The sequence below is a fragment of the Rhynchophorus ferrugineus genome, unplaced genomic scaffold (genome assembly GCF_030347505.1).
Source record: "Rhynchophorus ferrugineus isolate W39M unplaced genomic scaffold, kcgeb_rfMv2 rfM1, whole genome shotgun sequence".
Lineage (NCBI taxonomy): Eukaryota > Metazoa > Arthropoda > Insecta > Coleoptera > Curculionidae > Rhynchophorus > Rhynchophorus ferrugineus.
The window spans coordinates 13,261,119-13,273,897 of record NW_027472580.1 but is presented as its reverse complement, the minus strand read 5'-3'; the positions used below and the strand labels follow the sequence as shown (position 1 = coordinate 13,273,897).

At 31.0% G+C, this 12,779-nt stretch overlaps 1 non-coding gene across 1 annotated transcript; it reads left to right on the top strand.

Annotated features, from left to right (window-relative positions):
- Positions 1 to 2,607: 2,607 nt before the first annotated feature.
- On the top strand, positions 2,608 to 2,679 carry TRNAQ-CUG (transfer RNA glutamine (anticodon CUG)). The gene has a single exon. It is a non-coding gene; the product is annotated as a tRNA-Gln (tRNA).
- The last annotated feature ends 10,100 nt before the right edge of the window (positions 2,680 to 12,779 follow it).

The window sequence follows — 12,779 nt, the reverse complement described above, 5'->3', positions numbered from 1 at the left end:
CAATTTTATTTTGCCTCCAGCACAACATTATCCAGTAGATTTACTCATTTCCCCAATTATTATCGATTTGTCGGCTGGAATGCAGCTAGTTCCAGGATCACAGGAGCACTGTGTCTGCGAAATCGCTCAATTTTATTATGTCGTGCTCACTGTTGTTGTGTTTGATGTGCACGAACTCCTTGCATTCTAAGCGTATCTACTTCATTGTCATTCTCCAAAGAACGCAATTCTGACATAGCAATCAGTGCGGTTAGCACGTGAGGTTGCTCTTCGCACATTTGATTGACTGCGATGACCTAAGTCAGGTCGTCTTCTCCTCGGCATCGTAAATTGTAATTAATCAAAGTGACAAAAGTTCTCGCAAACTTAGCAGTAAAGTGTCACTTTCACAAAAAATCAACAAAAAAAGGAGCACATAATTTGAAATGTCACTATCACAAACGATCACCGAAGTTAAGAAAGTTCTCGCGCACGTAGCGGTAATCGTCACTCAAAAAGATAAAAGGATGCACACTTTGTCTGAGGTATCGATCGACATAGAAGATGGATCGACATATTAGTTGGTTTTCAAATGTCAAATATTATGGTAGCGGTTAGAAATTTAATTTGTGACCAAAAAACATATTAGCTGGTTGTCAAATGTCAAATATTATGGTTGCTTTCAGAAATTTAATTTATGACAAAACTTAAGATTTATCAATCTCTTCACTACATAGTATAAAACAAAGTCGCCTTTTCTGTCCCTATATCCCTATGTGCGCTTAAATCTTTAAAACTACGCAACGGATTTTGATGCGGTTTTTTTCAATAGATAGAGTGATTCAAGAGGAAGGTTTATATGTATAATACATGCATAATATACTAAGGCAACATTGCTAATTTTAGAGGTTTCTAACGTGATGTCGTAAATTAACCTATTTTTTTAGGCTTATTTAGCAATTAGCAAAAACGCTGCCTAACCCTACGAGTTAGATCAAATTAATGTACTACAGTATTGTACACCATAAAAAGGTCTACAAAAAAGTCCGCGATGGTATATGTTTATCTTTTAGGGATAATCCACATTAACCATTTTTATTGTTTACTTTTTACGTGAGAAAATGGCTTATTTACGAAGCTATTTTAAGCAATACGTCATTAATCCTTATCGAATTAAGTACCTTAAATACAGTGTGCAATTAATATAGATCAATATGGTTCCTTACAGCATGTAAATTAAACAAATATTTTCGGAGATATTACAAATTTAAAATTTGCGTTTAAAAATGTGTAATGTAATAAAAATTGTATGAATTTAGATATTCCAAAGATAGCAGGAAATCTTCATAGTAAGTATAGGGGAAGAGGAATTGTTTTACTCCAAATTTAATGCGTGCAGGCCAAGGGCAGTAATGGATGAACCAAAAATACTGGATCGATTTTAATCATGTTTTCATTGAGTGACATAGGCATATATATTGTATGCCCGTGCAAAGTCGGAGCGGGCCGCTATGTTTTTATATACAACGTTCATATTTTTTCTGTAGTGTATTTAATTTAGTATCAGCATTGCACCCGTGCGAAGCCGGGGCGGGTCGCTAGTTAAAAATAATATGATACATAGTTAACAACTGTAGTTAATCTACATAAAAATAATCAAATAGTTCTACGACTGTAGATAGCTAAAATTAAGATTATTTTTTACCTCCTGAAAATACAGATATAAAAATTCTAATTAGTTATTCAATTAAAACTATTCTTTCTATTTGATTTCTGACGGAGATACATCAAAGAAGTAACAAAATTGTTGTTTTTATTTAATTTTGAGCATTTTCATGTTTATTCACCTTTTAAACCTTCCCTGGACTTTCACAAATAATTCAAGATCAAAATTATTCAAGTCTGTCCCAGCCGTTCTCGAGTTTTATCGAAACTAACAAACAACGATTCATATGCAGATGAAGAATAATTCAACTTAATGGAAACTAATTTCAAAAAGCATTCTAACAATCGGATTCAGGAGATGTTTTGAAAACTAAAGCAAGCATTGTGTTGTATCCAAGGAATATCAATTTGAGGAAATAAATAAAACAAAGAAAGGAAAGAGTTTTTTTGATCACAGTAGCAAGTATCACAATAAATGTAACTGCATCTATTGAATTTAGTTTAAATAAATAGAAACTGGTAATAAAACATAAATTGGGTTATAAACTTCGTTGGTCCAATTCATGGCCAACTGGGGTAGTATATTACGATTATGAAAAAAATAAGATGCAAAGAGGAAACTATTAAGAAAAGAAAGTCGATACTTTTTCTTGTTAGGAGTAAACCGTAGAGGTGTGAAATGTTAGGGTAATATTATGCGTTTACTTTCACCCAATTACTAGTAGACCCCAGCATGTTTTTGTAATATTTTTTGTTTTTAAACATTTAGGACTCATTTATAAATACCGTTACTGCCAATGTTGCACTTTCTCTTTAAATCTTTAGCATTTAAATATACGTATACCATATGATCTATAATAATTTGTTTTTATAGTACAAAAATAAAACATTTTAGTTTTTAAATTAAATAAGATTACATATTATTATTATAACAATACCTTATATTTATTGAAAAAAACAACAGGTTCCATGGTGTAATGGTTAGCACTCTGGACTCTGAATCCAGCGATCCGAGTTCAAATCTCGGTGGAACCTAAATAATTACTATTTTTTTTTTTGTAATATGTGGTGTAATTAAATATGATGTTGACGTAAAATTGGAATAAAATTATATAGTATATTTACTTTTACGGTTGTTTACCTCCTTTGAGCTTTAATTGCTTTATTTCTGCCTCTGGATCATGTCGCTGAAGTTCGTATCACCTACAAGTATATTTTAATTTTCGGTGAGATAAAACATAGAATAATATATAGAGTGTTAACTTAATACATTTAATTTTAAAATTATTATCTGCCTTTCATTGGTTAGTTTAATATTAGAAAATATTTTATTTATATAAGAAAGCATTTCATTGGTTGAGGATTTCATACGCATCACGTGACCAACCTCTAACGTTACATTCTATTGATCAATTAAATTTGAAATAAAACCCAAATGTAATTTTTCAAAACAATTTATTAAAATCTGCGTAACATTATTCTGTATGAAAAAACTATTATATATGTAAATATACATGTAAATATATAATGTAAATAGACATATAGCCCTTTTTACCTTTTTCATAATTCTTTAGAGCTATCATATGAGATAATATCTTGTCTATAAAATCTAGCTCATGGTTTTGGTTTACAAATTGTATTATGTTATTATATATTAAATTTTCAAACAACTTTCTAAAAGGTAGCAAAAATTTTTCATGTAATATTATCACATTTACCTTCAATGTAATTTTGCTATCGCCCAATTTGGACACATTTTGGTTTTAAAGTATAGGTAATATATTCATGATTCCTCTTGTCAAATTCCTGTATATAACAATAAATATACACACAAATGATCCACATAAATAATTGTATATATACCAGGTAAAAGCAATGCTAAGTCAGAATACATCCTAAATCCTGCTAACTTGGGTTAGTTCTTCCAAGAAAAACAACGTCTGTTTTTTTTTTATTTCCGCACGCATGCTGGATACACAACACCTTTACGAATGAAGGTACATTATAATTAAATAATAGTGATTATAATTAAGACACAAAAATCCTGATCGTACTTTATGTCCAAAATGGCTTCAGGAACAAAGTGAAACACCCAATCGCTTTATAGAAATGAGCCAATCAAATGCCTTTGTAGGCAAATTCAAATGAACCTGAATAAATGAATATATATATATATATATATATATATATATATATATATATATATATATATATATAGTTATTGTTTTTATTATTTAAATTGAAAAATTAACGTGCATAGATTTGGAGATATTAAGTTGAATTTTCCAATCTTTCGTGCATTTGAAGATTTTATTGACTGCCACTTGTACATTTCCTACTTTCCTAAGCAGAGATATATTGTTTGTCATAATAATTGTGTCGTGAACAAACGTTCCAAGTAGTGTTTCTTTTGTTGTTGGAATGTCAGCAGTGTAGAGCAGATATAGAAGAGGTCCTAAGACGTGTGGAACTCCAGCCGAAATAATTTTAAATGTCGAGAACGCCATTTCATGCGATACTATAAATTTTCTTCCGAAAAGATATCACTCCAGCAATTGACAATAATTTCGCAGTAATAATTTGCTCATCTTACAGATTAATCCCTAATGCCGAACCCGATCAAAAGCTCGTGAGACATCCTGGAATATTGCAGGGTTACTCTGTGCACTTGATAGATTATTGAACGGTGATTTTCAAAACCAAACTGGAAATCTGATATTATTACAAAATATTTAACACGTTCAAATATTAGTTTCTCAAATAATTTTGATATTGCAAGTAGCAGCGAAATAGGTCTGTAAGATTCGACTTGTTCTGTAAGTTTGTCAGGTTTTTTGAGCATAATTATTTGTGCCACCTTAAAGCATTCCGGAACATGCTTCAGCCTTAAACAGGCATTAAATATATTTGTCAACATGGTGATTACTTTTCATGGCAGTTCTTTCAATAATCCAGATGAAATGTCATTATATTATTATACCAGGTGCCTTTTTAGGATTGAGGTTATCAATTTCAGTGGCAACTTTCAATGGAGAAATTATATTTAGATCTATATCGGATTGATAAACAGGAGATGTATCCATGGTAGATTCTATATGATTAGGTCGAAATATGTTAGCTAAGTGTTGGGCGAACCATTCAGCTTTTTCATCGTTGCATCGAACCTACATTTCGATCATTTTTATTTGACGGTACTCGAATAATTGGTCTTTTAAATCTTCGAGTAGATTTCTATAGCAAATAATCTTTTTCTGCTTCTAAACTTTATTCACTTACATATTTTTTAAATTAAAATGAAGAGAATAATCGTGAATGATCAAGACACAAATGGGGCTCCTTCGAACACATGTTGCAATCCTTCAGTGGGACTCCTTCAGTTCCACTCACCAGTCTTTTACAGTCAAATGTCCGCAAGCTTGAAATCTTTTAAACTCAGTGCTTAAAAATTATTTATAATTGGAACTACCTTACAAACCATTGTGATGATTGATAATAAAAACTAATATTATAATAAAGACTAATATTGTTTGATGTTGTAATTGACATAGAATATATAACGTAATTACCAATTGACCTATTTTGAAAATAATAATTGTTTTTTGTATATATTTTTACCCACGACCCCCTTTACCCGTGAGGGTCTGGATTGCACCTACTGTTTAACGTGGGCACCGACCACGGTATTCGGCATTAAGCCTACTGGCTGGTGAGTGGCTAAATTAGAAATCATCCCAGAAGACATCCGGTCTTACCCAGCCTGGTTACTGGCGTGACTGTGATCATTTTACTTATCGGATTTTATACTTTTACCTAGGATAATCACAATTATTAAACAATCACAAATATGAATACACGACCATGCCGCAGCCGGATTTGAACCCGCGACTTTCGTAACCGCAGGTGGACCGTTCTGTCGCCTTTACCACTGCGCCAACGTTGCCGACCAAAATAAGAATTATATATAAATTGGAAATAACAAAATTTTAAAATTACTTCTCTTTTAACAAATTAATATTAAATGGTTTTTAGATTGATTTAGGAGTATTTATACACTAACAAATCTATTTAATAGAGAAATTATATTGAATGTGACATCTTATATAAACTAATATAATTATTGTGTTATTCTGAAATCTTTACACAAATACGAACTCATAGTTATAAAACACTTATCTAATTGTAAGTAGGAAATGATTTGACCTATTTAATTCAAATATAACCTGTTTCTAAATGAATTTAAAACATTTAGAACATTAAAACTTATCAACATTTTGTTAATTAATAAAATGTATTATCTCTAATTTGATACCGTATATTATTAATTATTGTAGACACCTATAAATTAACTTTAAATGATTTACAACAGATAACGTTACTATTTATTAAATCGCATCGAATACCAACGTTTTTACGTTTACGTTTTTAACCAACTTCATGTTAAAACCTTCAGGCTTCACTTTTCAGTATGTGTCATTTCATCGATTTTTTTTATTACATCTTTCTTAAATACGGTTAGTATAATCTTAATTATAAATTAATTTATTACTACATTTCATTTTTACTTGGATTGATTTACAAGCAAGACGAGTGAGAGAAAAAACATCAATATGTATGCCTTAAATAAAAATTATAATAACTTATAACTACAGTTTACACTAAAGGTATACACTTTATAAAAGTTCGTATGGTTTGGTTCGCTTCAATCTCTTGACATCCTGCGCGCTGTCCAGCAGTTGTCCTTGTATTGCTTCCAAGTTAGCATGATTTAGTAATCTTCTTTCGTGTTTCAAGACAATATCTTGGATAACTTCGCAAATCCATTTCATTTCCAGGCCATAGTGCAGTTCTTTGTTGTTTACGTAGCGATAAGCATTGGTAATCAATCGAAGAATCTTGTTTTGACAGCGTTGATTTAAATTTTTAGTGCAACCCCGTATTTGCACCCCATAGCTCCAAATTGGCGTTACAGTTGTCTTATAGATCAACCTCTTTGATTTTAGACCAAGTTGAGACTAACCAGTATAGTTGTTTTATTTTGGTTCTAATGTGATTTGCTTTTTGTCTAACATGATGATGATGTTTCGTCGAAATTTGAACAAAAAACGTTTTTAGTGCGTTGAAAATATCTTAATTTATATCGTGTAATTCGCATTTGCTGGAAGTTCTACTTTTTACTTCCTTTTTATGAAAAAGGTGGTTGAAGGTCATCGAACGCTTTGTGCATCAAACTACATCGATTTCAACATATGAATACTAGTTTTTATAGATGAACAGATGTTTTAAAAGTGGCGATTTTGACATCGAAGATGAACAGCGATCTAGACCGCAAAAAAAATTAAGACGAGAATTTAGTACTCCACGATATATCCGTGCAAAATTCATAAGAAATATGGATAATTGTTGAGAGTAATACAAAAATTCATTCCCAATCGCCAATATTTTTTGGTAAAATGTTTCTTCAACAGCAAAATCCATAGCTATAAAATTACCTGATCATGCATCAACAGTGCGCTAAAAACAACCGGAATACGAGCAAAGACAACACAATGTTATTCTTCAGCAAGATAACGCTCGACCACACGTTGCAAAACGGGTGAAATTACTACAAGTAAACATGAAAATGGGAAATGCACTCGCAGTGTTCTCAAGACCTTCTGTTTTTTCAAATTACTACTTGTTCTGACATATGAGTCGTAACATAGCTCAGTAGGGCTTCAATATATACATATAAAGATATATATATTTTTAAATATTTCATATATAGATCAGAAATATATATATATATATATATTTATATATATATATATATATATATATATATATATATATATATCAGAATATCGGTTAGTCCGATATTTTAGACATTACTGGTTATCCGTTAAAAATATCCCTTTTACCTAAAAAAAATGGTTCCCGTAATTTGTTTTTTAAAAGTTTTATTACCCGACCCAAAATTGGCAAACTTTGCGAGCGAGCGTTTCTTTTTTATTGTTGTCTATTGAATAAAAAAATACGGTTTTAAAAAACCAGGCGTGTTCTTACAAAAAATTGCTTAAAATTGAGTATCGGCTATCCCAAAAAAATATCATAAAAACTGTTAAAAAATACGATGTAATAGCTGTAAATCACCGTTAGGTTCAGATACTAACAATTACAATTTTACGTCAATTTTTTTGCGAACAGTTACAGTTTTTTACCTAAAGTCGTCGTCGTTTATAGAATCGCATTATTCTGGTAATTCTTTGGAATAGATATTTCAGGTTATAATTTATTAGAATAGGCAAACACAAACACAAGCTGATGAAAACTATGTAAAAAGAGCGTAAAATTGAACAAGAAATAATTTCATTACGCTAGCAATCACTCTGGATAAGACTTCCTCACTAGCTAGTTTGTTGTTGAATAGCACAAATAATAAAAGTTTTTTTATTAGTGCGTTGTTACTGGTAATTATTGAATAACTTAAATACTAAATGTACCATATAGCTACAGAAATCCTTATGTTTTAACTTAGTCTTAATCTTAACTTATAATAAAAATGTTTGCCTATTGTAATTTTCGTGAGACTTTTTCACTATTGTCTCCGACAGCTATAATCGCAGTATCATAATCAACTGTAGACATCGTAAAAGCTTCTTCTTGTTTGATTCTAAACATTCTGGCTGTAATGTATGATTTTAATAGTTCGGTGTGTTGTTTTGGTAGCATTTTCTGTGGTGTATGAACAAGGCCTTCATACCTAACCTTATCGAAGGCTTGCCATGAAAAATATAGCTGAGCATACTTTTTTACTCTCGTAGGCTTATTCTGTGGACCTGGTCAATTGTTGACTGCTTGTTAATAAACCCAAACTGGTATATTCGTATTAGGTTTTTTCTCTCTATGATCGGTTTTATTCTTTTCAACAGGAGTTTTCAAAAACCTTAGTTATTATTGGCAGCAGTGATGTAGGTCTATAGGCTTTTATTTCGTTTGCATTTGAACAATATGCTATGATAAAGTTATATTTTAAAAATTGAAAACCGTTTCAATTAATGTTACAAATTGCATCAGAACAAATGCTAACGTAAATGAAAATTTAGTCAACGGCCGTCTAGTTGAAAAGTCTACAAAAAAATGCATAACCAGTAAAAACATTGTAGAGGTTTGTTAACATTTTTTTCAAAAAAGCAAAAAAGGAATTTTTGATGAACCATAACTGGTGGTAATTTTGATGAGAAAATAAAAGGAAATGTGTCCGAGTCTGGTTACGTCTTCATTTTTTAACCTGACGTAAAATTAGCAAACTTTTTTCGGATTCCGATAAATCTTTTAGTTTTTTTATTGGGATCTCCATAAAGCGCATTGTGTGCCAAAAAAATGGAGGGTACAGTGACAAAAAATTGCTTAAGATTGACGAGTCTGCCGTAAAAAAATATCGGAGCAAAAAAAACGATAAAAAAGAGCCAACCGCTATAACTGTAAAGCGCTTTTTGACCCACTGGCGAACCAACGGTAATTTTACGTCAGTTTTCTTCATTTTTTGGCAACAGTTACGGTTTTTTACCTAAGATTGTAAAAACTCAGAAAAAAAGGGTTTTTCAATAAGAATTTATGACTTGATATAATAGTGGTAGGAACTTTCTCTGGTATTTTCGCAGAATATTATACGCATTGAGTTGCTAAAACGCTGAAACTTCAAGAAAGCACAGAAAAGTAAATTACTGTGTTGCCAGCTAAATTTATCAAAAAAGGCACTTTAAAAAGGTATTTACTGAGAAAAATTAGTACAATATATGTTAAACAGAATGCTTTCGTGCATTTTCTCTAACTTTTCCATAACTTTCTGGCAATATGACGATACTGCGTTTATAGAACGATACTAAAGTCAACTAAAAGTTTTGTTCGCGAATTGGTTCATTGATTAGTTGCTAAGCTATGTGAAAAATGGGGACTCTTCATCTAATACGTCCTTCAGTTCATTGGCTTCAAATTCCTTTTATCCTCCAAGCCATTATTTGTCAATGACATCAAAATCACTACATTTACATCGTTGACACAGAGACCATAAGTTCCAAATGTGTTTAATAAGCTTGGACAATAGATTTCTACAAATCAAACGCCAAAATTAATTAACGTCAAAAACGCTATTTTGATTGTTTCATGACAACCATCTGTATACACCATATAACCCAATAATATTAAATGGACAGTTAGTTTATGATACTTCACATATTTACTAATAGATATCGCTGATCAAAATACACGCGAGCACCTAATATAAATTCATTAACCAATAATCAAACATAAATACAGCCTAGCGTAGCTTTATAATATCATTTGTTCACTAAATATAAAAATAGGTTGTAGAATAAGCAAATTAAACCAATTACATCTTCATATCCATCGTATCAACAACACAACATCGAACCAACTAATTAATTCAAATACGTCACTAACCAAGCTTTTACTCAGGGTCGTCTGTTATAATCCCTAAATAAACTATTATTAGTATAAAGAGGAGTATAAAAGTTAATCAAAAGAAAAATATGAAATACTAGCGACCCGCCCCGGCTTCGCATGGGTGCAATGCTGATACTAAATTAAATACACTACAGAAAAAATATGAACGTTGTATATAAAAACATAGCGGCCCGCTCCGACTTTGCACGGGCATAAAATATATATGCCTATGTCACTCAATGAAAACATGATTAAAATCGATCCAGTATTTTTGGTTCATTCATTACTGCCCTTGGTCTGCACGCATTAAATTTGGAGTAAAACAATTCCTCTTCCCCTATACTTACTATGAAGATTTCCTGCTATCTTTGGAATATCTAAATTCATACAATTTTTACACATTTTTAAACGCAAATTTTAAATTTGTAATATCTCCGAAAATATTTGTTTAATTTACATGCTATAAGGAACCATATTGATCTATATTAATTGCACACTGTATTTAAGGTACTTAATTCGATAAGGATTAATGCCGTATTGCTTAAAATAGCTTCGTAAATAAGCCATTTTCTCACGTAAAAAGTAAACAATAAAAATGGTTAATGTGGGTTATCCCTAAAAGATAAACATATACCATCGCGGACTTTTTTGTAGACCTTTTTATGGTGTACAGTACTGTAGTACATTAATTTGATCTAACTCGTAGGGTTAGGCAGCGTTTTTGCTAATTGCTAAATAAGCCTAAAAAAATAGGTTAATTTACGACATCACGTTAGAAACCTCTAAAATTAGCAATGTTGCCTTAGTATATTATGCATATATTATACATATAAACCTTCTTCTTCTTCTCTTGAATCGCTCTATCTATTGAAAAAAACCGCATCAAAATCCGTTGCGTAGTTTTAAAGATTTAAGCGCACATAGAGATATAGGGACAGAAAAGGCGACTTTGTTTTATACTATGTAGTGATTTGTTCACTAAATATAAAAATAGGTTGTAGAATAAGCAAATTAAACCAATTACATCTTCATATCCATCGTACCAACAACACAACATCGAACCAACTAATTAATTCAAATACGTCGCTAACCAAGCTTTTACTGAGGGTCGTCTGTTATAATCCCTAAATAAACTATTATTAGTATAAAGAGGAGTATAAAAGTTAATCAAAAGAAAAATATGAAATAAGCTAATATAACATTGAATTTGGAAAAGTTTAATTCCCAGTAGTAATTACATGAAATTCTAAGATATTAACAAAATATATAAAAATAAACTATATATTTAATGTATTTCAATTATTAAATACTTAAATACATATCAATGTTAACAAGAACCCTCTAAAGACAAATAAAAGATGGAAGTGAAGTGAATAATAACATAGAAGTGTGGCGAATTAGTCTCCAAGTAATGCTTCATATTATAAAATGAATAGGGGCCATAAAGTAAAGCCGCAATGTTGCACAACGGAATAATAAGATCAAAGTCGCATTACCTAACTTGGCTCAACAAATAAACATCAATGCATCTGTCTACCTGTCTCTCTGGCTACTCAACAATTACACCGAGAAAACAGAATATTCTGTTTGTATAAGCAAGCTCCAATTAAATATTAATTGAGACCATAGTGTAATATAATAAGTATTATTGTTTAAGCTATTACTGTGTTCTAATATATTATTTATTAATGCTTATACCTAACGCTAATACAATAATTTAATACTTAAGATAATTCTTATAATAGTTTATACAATATCTTAATCTTGAAACGGATAAGTACTGATTATATTATAAAACTAGCGACCCGCCCCGGCTTCGCACGGGTGCAATGCTGATACTAAATTAAATACACTACAGAAAAAATATGAACGTTGTATATAAAAACATAGCGGCCCGCTCCGACTTTGCACGGGCATAAAATATATATGCCTATGTCACTCAATGAAACCATGATTAAAATCGATCCAGTATTTTTGGTTCATTCATTACTGCCCTTGGCCTGCACGCATTAAATTTGGAGTAAAACAATTCCTCTTCCCCTATACTTACTATGAAGATTTCCTGCTATCTTTGGAATATCTAAATTCATACAATTTTTATTGCATTACACATTTTTAAACGCAAATTTTAAATTTGTAATATCTCCGAAAATATTTGTTTAATTTACATGCTGTAAGGAACCATATTGATCTATATTAATTGCACACTGTATTTAAGGTACTTAATTCGATAAGGATTAATGCCGTATTGCTTAAAATAGCTTCGTAAATAAGCCATTTTCTCACGTAAAAAGTAAACAATAAAAATGGTTAATGTGGGTTATCCCTAAAAGATAAACATATACCATCGCGGACTTTTTTGTAGACCTTTTTATGGTGTACAATACTGTAATACATTAATTTGATCTAACTCGTAGGGTTAGGCAGCGTTTTTGCTAATTGCTAAATAAGCCTAAAAAATAGGTTAATTTACGACATCACGTTAGAAACCTCTAAAATTAGCAATGTTGCCTTAGTATATTATGCATGTATTATACATATAAACCTTCCTCTTGAATCACTCTATCTATTGAAAAAAACCGCATCAAAATCCGTTGCGTAGTTTTAAAGATTTAAGCGCACATAGGGATATAGGGACAGAAAAGGCGACTTTGTTTTATACTATGTAGTGATTCGTGTTTGGTATTGCAAAA